This window comes from Sturnira hondurensis, unplaced genomic scaffold (genome assembly GCF_014824575.4).
Source record: "Sturnira hondurensis isolate 20B ecotype Veracruz unplaced genomic scaffold, ASM1482457v3 Scaffold0025370, whole genome shotgun sequence".
Lineage (NCBI taxonomy): Eukaryota > Metazoa > Chordata > Mammalia > Chiroptera > Phyllostomidae > Sturnira > Sturnira hondurensis.
This window is the reverse complement of record NW_028098001.1, coordinates 14778953-14790183: the sequence shown is the minus strand read 5'-3', so window position 1 is coordinate 14790183 and position 11231 is coordinate 14778953.

Below are 11231 nucleotides of genomic sequence, written 5' to 3'. Positions count from 1 at the left end.
TCTTTGCGTTGTAAAGTTCAGCATATGGAATATAGTCAATAATATTCTCATAACTATGTTTGGTGTCAGGTGTGAGATTTATTGGGATAGTCATTAGTAAGTTACATAATGTATAATCACTGGGGTGCACATCTAAACTAATGTAATAATGTATATCACTGGAATTTTAAAATGATTAAAATAAATTAAAAAATACATTTTTTTCTGGATAGCTGATTCATTATTTTCAGCTTTGTGAACTTAACAGTCAAAGAGAACATTTTCTCCTAAGCAATCTGAGATGTTCCTGTCCTCTATTTATGGCTGGTTCTTTTTCTTCCGATGTCTTTTTCTAATATCAAACACAGAAATGTTAGATTTCACCTAAAATCTTACAAATACCACCTAATTTTCAAGCTAAAGTTGGCAGTAAAATTTCAATGTGCTACCTAAGATGATTAGAAAAAATGGGCTGTATCTAGAGTTCCATTTTAGGTTATACAATAAACTAATGTGAAACCATATCTTTTCCTCTTTACCACCAGCAGACAGGGTATGTGTATATGTGTTTCGTGCTGCTGCTAACCCTATCTCAAGTTTCTCGCGTAATGAACATCTTACCGATATCTGTATGTGTTGTGAATTCATCTTCACAGTCATTACTTAGGTAGAGTTGAATTAACCTGTAAGGTGATAAGCAATCTATCTTTAGAATTTGAAAACTAATATTCTGTATTTTTTTAATTAAGAGAAATGGACAGGAAGTACTATAGAAGCATAATGATCTGCTTCTTACATCCACACTAATGGCACCCAGGGCACTTGCCCGACCTGCTTTTTAGAGAAAGCACAATATCATAGCCATCTAGTTATATTTGAAAGTCAAGGTCAATTTAATACCTAACTTATGCTTATGTAGAAACTCAACATCCAGACTTTCTTCACAATTGGTAAGTAGAAACAGAAAAACAAGCCTGCTATTAACCATGCTAACATCTGCCACAATATTGTCCTGAAAGGTTGCCTCCCTGGAGGCTTGGCAACTACTGTCATTAGGCTTCAGATAATTAATTAAAGGAGACAACTAACAGTTAGTCATACAATTTGCAACAGTGTAGGGATTTGGGTACATCTGCTAGATATCAGCAAAAGAGCCTTATATTCTATATTGTCCAAAGTATGAGCAAAATAAAATACACTTTTAAAATTGCCGAAAGATTTATATGGCTTAAAACAAAATGGTGCAAATATATAGCTAAAAAAAGCAATTCTTCTCCATCTCTTACAAATACCCCTCACTAGGCAAAACTACTTTTTTTCCCAAGGACTCAGGTTTGATGCTATCAAAGAAAGATAACAATATACACAATCCATATGTATAAGATTATTCAAAAAACATCACTCAACAAGAGTCATCATTTGGAATAAGTTATAGACTGTGTTAATGTTTCAAAAATATTTAATCTTCTAAACTAAGTCAAGACTGAAATGTCTTAAATTTCATGCCAACTCAAATCGATCTAGTGAGTTTCAGAACACTATTTTTAGAGAAATTTATGGTTGTTTCTGGGTTCAGTCAAAAATAGTGCAATGGGTGATTAGCAATGACTGTTGTGGGGATGGAAGGGACAATGACTGCTCCCACACCATGAATTTTACACTTCAAGTTAAGGCAATGGCAGACAAGTTTAGCAGTTAGAGTGGTGTTATGGTAACAGTGTTATGGTAGCAGGCATCACCAAAGGATCATTGAAGTTCTAACTATGCCTGGGTGCCATGAAAACACCTCTGCACTTCTGACACAAGTGTTAGTCATGTCATGTGAACTTTCTTAGTAATACCCTAATAAGACAGCATTACATTTAGAAAAATTTGTGAATTTTACAATATTATGTTTTATGAGTTAAGTATTTAGCTAGGTCCTGGAGGTATAAATTACATAAATACACACATGGTTTCAGTCAGTGGTTCACACACTGCTGCTTTCAGTGGGTTGGGAATATTTCCATGATTTTGGAGTAATGAGATTAGACCATGTGAGATGAAAACTCTGAAAAAAATATGTGACTAAAGCAACAGAGGAGTTAACCAGGAGTCTGAGTGTAGAAAATGCTGCCATCCTTTCAAATAAGAAGCCAGTGTCTAGAGCCAAGGCCTTCAGGTCAGGAGTATAGAAGCTAGAAACAGACAGCGTGTTACGTCAGGAGGGTACAGTCTGATAAGCAGCTGCCACCAGTTTCCCTAAACCTTCAGAGAAACATGAGTTAAGCCTCCCCATGACACTACGAACACGCCCAAGTTGCTGTGGCTACATATCAGACTAATGAGCAGCAGCAGACCAATGATCAACAGCAGCAGGATTAAGGTAGTGAAGCTAAAATTGTACAGCATTTGCTGAATTTGGAAGGTTATGCAAAAATTCTAATCATTTATTTGGGTGTAAATTAATTTAAAATACTGCCCTTATTTTTTTCGCATAATCATGTAAACTACTAAATCACTTTGAAGCACTAGCTGGGCTATAATTTTTCATTGACTGAAATTCTTCTACAGTAGAATTTGAGAATGTATCATTGAGAATGTATTTTAGACTGTTTTCAAGAAGTTTTATAATATATGAAAATATTATGAAGTTTGTTCATAATAATTAATCTTATTTGTTAGTGCTATAGAAATCAGTGCCCAAAGTCAATAAAATGAACTCTCTAATTCAAAATTGTGTCAACTAGATAGAAGATAACAAGACATGTTGACTTTTATAGAGTTATAAAAGTTATTTTTATATTTTTCTATCAGAAATTTTTGTAGCTTAGACAAATTTTTGCATTCAAGAATAAAAACAGGAAATAATTAAGATAAAATATAACAGTTTGTGATTAAATTAAAAGCATAGTCACTAAAAGATATACAGTAGATATAAATCACAGGTAGTGTGCCATTTACTTTTTAAAAAATAACAGGATTAACCTTTTAAAAATAGAGCTTTTATAAATGTTAAAGAAATGGCACAATTGATACAAAACTGAAATCAACTTTATTACTAATGTATAGGGAATGTTGACATTATTTTTATCCAGACTGTGAATTATTTGTGTATATTAATTTTTTATCATTACTGATGCAACTTTCACTGAACCTAATATGCCTAGGCTCTCAAAAAACTAAATGACAGAACCAACACTAAAAATATATAATAAAAATTTAGATTACAGGCAATAAAATTAATCAAGTAAAAAAAGAATTCAACTAAAATTTTTAAAAATGACAAGAAAAGCTTAAAATTTTTATTACTTAACACAATATTTTTAATTGACTAATGTACATAATAATAACTATGATTTACATAATCTTTAGAGGTTCTGCTCTTGATGGAAATATTCTGATCTTAACTGTTTATTAAAAACATTTATTCAAGTATTAAATATTCAATTTAGTTTACCTTAGAGAACTTATATTTTTTCTAAATAAGGAAAGACAATACATTTATAACCGACTTAATTAAAACACAAAAAGTCTGTCTGCCGTAGTTTATTAAAGCACACCCTTTAAAATTTTTCACTAAAGACATGCTATTTCTGTTATTTTAAGTGTTATTCATCACAATGTGCACCAAAAACATTCTTAGAAAATGTGTGTAATACAATTAAAGGTAATATTCCATTATACAAAGTTTAAAAATGTTCTGCTGGAGAAAGGTAAAATTTAAAGTAACTAACATGCTATTCAGATGGCACATATAATGTATAAAATGAAAGGATATGTTTATTGGGAAAAAATATCAGTCTAGTAGTTGAGTTTTTTTTTCGTTATTAGGCTAATCAAACAAATCTAAAATGATATTTATACTGGCTAGACTAATATTTTTTATCTTTAAAAATTAGTTTTCATTTTTCAAGTACAGTTGACAGATAACATTATATTAGTTTTAAGCATACACCACTGTGATTAGACATTATATACCTTACTAAGTGATCATCCTGATAAATCTCATACCCATCTGAAATCATACATAGTTTTTAGAATATTATTTTAAGTATATTATATTGATTGTGCTATTACAGTTGTCCTATTTTTCTCCTTTTGCCCCACTCTACCCAGCAACCCCACTCCCTCAGGCCATCCCTCCACCATTGTTCATGTCCATGGATCATGTATATAAGTTCTTTGACTACTTCATTTTCTATACTGTCCTTTACATTCCCCTGGCTATTCTGTAACTAACTACCTGTTTGTATTTCTTAACTTTCTCACCTCTTCATCCCTTCCCACACCCCCTCGCATCTGGCAAACATCAAAATGTTCTCCATTTCCATGATTCTGTCTGTTCTTATTTTCTTAGTTTGTTTTTTAGATTAAATTGTTGGTAGGTATGTAGTTGTTGCCACTATTGTTCATAGTTTTGATCTTCTTTTTCTTAAATAAATCTCTTTAACATTTCATATAATAATGGTTTGTTGATGATGAACTCCTTTAGTTTTTTCTTGTCTGGGAAGCTCTTTATTTGCCCTTCAATTTTGAATGACATCTCTGCTGGGTAGAGCAGTCTTGGTTGTAGGGCCCTGCTTTTCATGTATTGTAGACACTTCAGTGGTAGCCTAATTTACTTACAACACAAAATATTTATCAAACATCTCTAGTAAATTCTTGGCCCAGGTGACTGAAATAATTCTTTCCATTCCTACACTAAACCTGTCTTCAACGTGGCTGTTATCCTCCAGTTAAGAGGCAGAGTGTATTTCCCCCACTCTGGAATTTGGATGGGCATTGTGTTTTGCTTTAACCAATAGAATGTGGTAGAATGTCCTCTGTAGGAGTTCTGAGTCTCAGCCTTGATAAGCATTGAGGAGCCTGCCTTCACACTTCCGGAATGCCAGTGTTACATTTGACACCTGATCTGAGGCTCAGCTCTATAAAGGGACGTGGCCTGTGCTTTGCCAGTGAGGGCTGAGCAGGGAGAAGTAAGAGGGGAGAAAGCAACAGGGGTAAGGGGAGGAGCTAGGTCTGCAGGTCATCACAATACCCTCGAAGACATTTTAGTAAATATGCATGCAGAGGCTGCTGTGCTGGTGATGACTGGTCAGAACTCAAGATGTAGGGTGACACTGGCCACAATTTATGGCCCAGAAAATCAAGGCAGATGAATGAAAAGAGCTAGATGGTGGGGCAAGGACCAAAGCAGAAATCTGTAAAATGATCAAACTCAAGTTTTGTACCAATACTGGCCATAGAAGGCAGTATGGTCCTGTCCTGTATGAGTGATAGATGTGGACCTATAGTGTAGCTGCTAGTAAGCTGAGGCTAATGATTCTAGAAACCAAAGGAGTGGTGCGGTTGAAGTAACACAATTCTATTCAACAAAAGAAAAATTGCTTTCCTGTGAGACACATTGTACTGATAACACTCGGGAGTGACTTTATCCTTTCAACCAGTCTATCATAATCTTGTGATCTCAGAGAACAGACCAATTTATTGTCAGTCTGAACTGAAGAAAGTCCAGGAACCACACCTTAAATCAAATAGAGACATAATGAACCCAGTAAAACACTGGAATTTCATATTCTTGGTAGTATACTTCCTCAATGCTTATAAGATACCTAACTAAATGTTTTTTATATGTATAACTTCCATTTTTAATTTCATTGTGGTAAGAGCCTTTGACATGCAATTTATCCTCTTAACAGATTTTTAAGAGTACAATACAATAATGTTAACTATAGGCACAATGCTGTACACCAGATCTCTAAATGAATAAACTAAAACTATATTCATTTCTATACATATATCAGAAATATATTCAGTTTCTATTTAATTAGAAGTTGTTAATATTCTAGATGATGTTTACATCATAGTAATCCCTGATTACATCAAACTTCTAAAAATATATTTGGGAGATACAGAGATAAATAGATATAGATATATAATATATATCAGTTATTTTATTTCTAAAAAATAGTACTTTTTAGGGATAGATATTAAATATATGGAATCTAAAAATATTAGATTTAATATGTATCATTTACTATTATTGAATGTATAAGCATTCTTAATAACTAGTGCAGAACAAAAGAAGGAATGATTGCCGAGAAGAACTTGGATATTCTCAGAGGGACTTGGCATCTCCTGTAATTCAGCTACTCTAGACAATTAAGGGCAGCGAACTGTCACTTTTCCCTTCTAGTAGGCTGCAGGGCTGCCCAGCATCGTTCCCTCACTAAGTTCTAAGTGACTGCTATAAGAGACAGGATTCTGAAGGGAGAAAGAACACATGTTACTCAAACCCATGCTCTAGAGATTTACTGTGTGCCTGAAACATCAAATTGCTTTTCATGTTTTTTGCAAGGACCAAATCAAAAATGGGAAAGGTAAAAGTGTATATTCTTACAATCATATGAATTTGAAAGATACAAAGAATACAGTTGTCCTTACCCAAGAGAAACAAGACAGTGAAGAACGAGAAATGTCATCCCCAAGCACATGAGGAAGGAACAATAATATGGCATGTCAAGAGTCTTTTAAAGAGAACAGACTGACTATCACTGTATCCCAGTATGCAGCAGATGTAAGATGTACAGAAGGCTTGTAATGAAAGAGTAGAGTTTTGTTTTTTTATTTTGGTAGCTGAAAGAATGCCTCACAGAGACGTGTATGTTTTTGTCTATTACTAACCAGAACCATCTTTAACAGAGAATTCACTATGTTGAAAATCTGCATAAATTATCAAAAGGAAAAAAGTATCTATTTTGCAACTACAAGGAAGAAGTGGCTCAAAGATAAAGACTTTTCTAGACATGAGACTGATGTTACTACCAAGAAATCCATTGCTTAAACCGTAGTTAATCATGCATCAAATAAATATGACAGCCTACCTAGCAATTCCATTGTTAACTCATCACCCAGGCATTTCATTTGCTTCTCCATCTCCCCCAGTAAACTCCTGAGTCAGGGGAGTGCAGTTCAAGTATCTATATTCTGAGTGTTTGACCAGCACAGTGTTTGACCATGACTATCAGGTAAACAGTGAAATTTAACAAAACAATGTGTTAAGTATTTGTTTTTCCAAGGCATATTGACTGATGATTGTTGGAAAGGTATAACTTGGCAATCTATTTGGCTACTTTGAGTGGAGCTTGACAGAGATTTTATAATTAAGGAAACTGAAACTAATGGCTTTATAATGTGATTACATATTACATTTACTCAATAACCCTTTCTCAACTTCATTAGCATGAATAATGCTATAATATAGATCAGTGATTTTCAACCTTTTTCATATCATGGCACAATTAAAATTCTAAAATTCTATTAAAATTAATTACTAAAATTCTGCAACACACCAAGATTATATTTTTGCCAATCTGAAAAAATAGGTTTAATCTTGACTCAATCACACCAGACGGCTATTGTTGTGTTGGCTGTTGTCATTTTACTCTTTGACAATCTAAGGGAAAAGAGGTCAGTGCCCCTGACTACATAGTCAGCTATTGCATATTTTAAAAAGATCTTGCGGTACATTGGTGTGCAGTGGCACATCAGTTGAAAATTGCTGGTTTAGATCAACTGATCCAGGCTGAACATTGTTCTTAAAATTAGAGTAATGGCCAAGGAAGTTTTGAATGAGGTTATGACCCCTCATAGGAAAGGAAGTTCAAGAGTCTAAGTTGGCAGACTTGATAACTCCTATGAAATGTCCTCTAACTCTTCTCATCAGTGTCTCTTTGATGCTTAGCAAATAGTGGGTACATGGGCTCAAGAATGAACTGGAAAGTTTTGAACATGGGACACTGGTCTAAACTTAATGTAGAAATAATGACTTACTGAATAGGCTGAAAGCTCCTAGAGAGCAAGGCAGATATCTTATACATTTTTTGTATCTCTAGAATATAGCACAGTGCTTAGCACATGGGAGCTACCCAAACATTTAGAGAATTAATATATGCATGCGAGATAGAAGGAAGACATAGTGTGGTATTCTCTCCTTTTGTGATGTCCAGGATGTTTTTGCTACCACTAAAGTGTATGAAGTGATAAAGTGCAAGGAAGACAACATTTATTTTCTAGTTCACTCTTTCAAAGAAACTTTTTCTTCTTCTTTTTCTCTATGTTATTCCTTGATATTACTACTATGCGTGACTAGAAGTTTTGAGCATAAAAGCATGTGACATTAAAAAACCCAATTTCAAAGGTGTTTTGACTTTAAAATTATATCACCTAATATTTATTTCAAGAGTGTGTGTTGTTATGATAGTTGTAGAATACAATAAATTGAGTGAAGTGGAATAAAAATAAACCAGATTTCTTCCCCACTAGCTCACATGCTTCACTTTCTGAAGCCTTATATTTACAAGTATCTCTTTGCCAGCCAAAGTGTATTTGCCTCCATTTTAAAGCTTTGATTTAGAGAGGTCAGGAAGGTCTGATCAAAGCAACTTCGTTGAACAAGGTTGACAGGAAATTGAACTGATCCTGTGTCTGTCTCTTAACTATGCATCAATGTCCACACTGAAAAATATGTGTAATAAATATTTCACTGGGTGATTGTGAGAAACAAATAACAAACCAGAGCCAGGGTTGTAGCCACAAGTTCATTATCCATGTTAAAAGTTTGTCTCTTTCTATTAAAAATAAATGGCATTGGCTTGTTATACAACATGTTTAGTCCTATAAATTGATTCTTCTCACTGTTTCCAGGTAATGACCAAAGACAGAACTGAGGTCACTCTTATATGATTGCTCACAGCTGTGGTCTACACAGCCAGGATAACACCATCCTGACACGTTTTTAAGTCCAGAGGTATGAATAAGTACCTTCTGCAGACAAATAACAAATCTGTCAGAGTGAGTTTTTTCTTGAGTGCATTACCCTGGACGACATCTGACTGGTGGAAATGTTTTGGCTTTTCTCAGGGAAGCAGGGAAGCCAAAACAAGTCTCACCTGGTTTTGAATGCTTGTTTCTGAAGAGAGTCAAAAAATAATGTGATGCCTGGGTGCACTAAGTTGGCAGTTTTCTTTACAGGTTAAATTCATTAATGAAGTTGGAGTCAGCAGCACTAAAAGCAATCTTGTATGAAGTCTATTTGTAGTATCCCAAAGATGGCATTTGGAAAAAAAAACAAGTATTTCCAAACAAAATGAAGGTATTACTGGTGTATAGGTGTAGTTATAGGTATAGAGATACAGACATATAGATCAAGTCCCTAATCTTGTAATCATTTTAGTTTCTGTCCTGGATTATTTTTTTAGTGCCTGCCAATTTTTTAGCGATAAAATTGCTTTTTGTTCATTCTATTTATCAGTATGTTTTTTCTTTAGTTTTCAACTTTTTTTATTTGTTTGTATTTAGAGAGAGGAAAAAAGACCGAACCATCAATGTGTAAGAGAAACAGATTGGCTGGCTCTTGCACGTGCCCCAACTGGGAACCAGTCCCACAGCCCGGCCCACAACCCAGGCATGTGCCTTGAACCCTGACCAGGAGTAGAACTAATGACCTTTTGCTTTGCTGGTTGATGCCTAACCCACTGAGCCACACCAGTCAGAACCTTCCTTTTTAACTTTTAAAATTTATTTATTAAAGAAATTCATATACAGTTTCTTTAAGGAAATATTGCTAAAAGAAACAAAACACCACCCTCTCCTGTCCTGTCATTCTCCCTTCCCCAACTTCAATCCTATTCCTATGAAGCTTCTATAAGTTCTTTGAGCTCTTTCTTCCAACACTCCTGCCAATTGGTGCTAATGCCCAGCAAAGATAACAATACTTAGTCTCCATTTTGGACATAAGCTAGTCTAATTGGACCTACTGTACTCAAACTGCTGTAAATACCATGGGGTTCTGTGTGTTTCCACAGAGATTTAAAGTGAGAAAAGTGCCTTTACCTTCTCCTGTGCTCTTGTGCTCTCTGGTCTGGGTTATAGGTAACAGTCAACTTTATCAAGATTTACTGTTGGCTGTCTTACCTTTAAGGGAAGGTCTTGACCTCCTGCAGAGCACCATGGGAATCAGCTCCAGCCAGAGGCTTAAGTCAGTCCACACTGGTCTAGAGCTGACATGGCGGATCAGGACTGGTGCTAAAGTGTGTATCAAGACTGGAAGCCACTAAACCAAAACCATACTGCTTGAAGCTCAGCCTTCTCATCATTCCAGGGCTGCAGCCTATTCACTCCCACAAGAAATGTAAAGATGCAGAACCAGGAGAAAATCCAGGATTCTGCTGTCATCTTGCTGTTGGATACTTAGCCATGATCATACCAGGGGAGGACTGATGCTTCTCTAATGCAGAATACAAGTCTTGCAGCCCAAACCAGACTCCCTCTCTCTGAGTTTGTCACTGGGCACTGCCAGATCTCTTTGTGCTGATCCAAGGTGTAATGGACAAGGAAGAACCCCCCCTCCACTCCCCCACACACTCGTACAGCTATTATTTACAGAAATATATCCCCCCAAAAAAAGCTTCCTCAGAGAATCTGGTGTGCATAATGTCATTTCCTTCAAATCCAATTGCTCAGTATACGCTTTTAAAGCAGCATTTACCTCACACTCTGCGTGTCTTCCTAACTTTTTAGATCTTTCACTCTCCATATATTGCAGTCCTTTTTAAAACCTAAACCTTCAGAATGAGGACTGAGTGAGATCCATTGTGTTTTATACAAAATCTCCCTACTCCCCTAATCTGACTTGAAACTTAACTTCTGTCTTTATGTTCTGACCTGATGTGATGTTGATATCAATAATTACAATACTGATGAGTCAAGTAAATGCTATTATATTTTGTGTTTTATTATTCTTTGTCTTGTGTAGAGTAAGGTAATCCTTTCCTAACTTTGTCACAAGTCTCCAGAATTCAAAATATAAGGGAACTTTTGTATGCTTTTTTGGTGTAGTTTATTAGAGGAAAATATATCATGGCTATGTCTCCTTGATCTCCCAAGCTCCTTATATGGACAATAAAAAAATGAAACACTAACTATAATTCAGAGATTTTGACAGTTGATGGTTTTTTTGGTATCATTAAGAGAGGAGAAGGAAAAATAGCATAGTTTCAAATACATTGAAAAATTTAAGCAAAATAATCCACAGGCAAAATATTATGGTGTCATAGGACAGACAATACTGAGTGTGAGAAGACTCGGGTTCTAATCTCCAATCCAGCATGACAATACTGAGCCATGTTATTGAAATCCACTGGATACAGGAATAGAGAGGATGGTGATACAGGATAGCACAAATAATGTGTTGTTAATAACAATTAGTT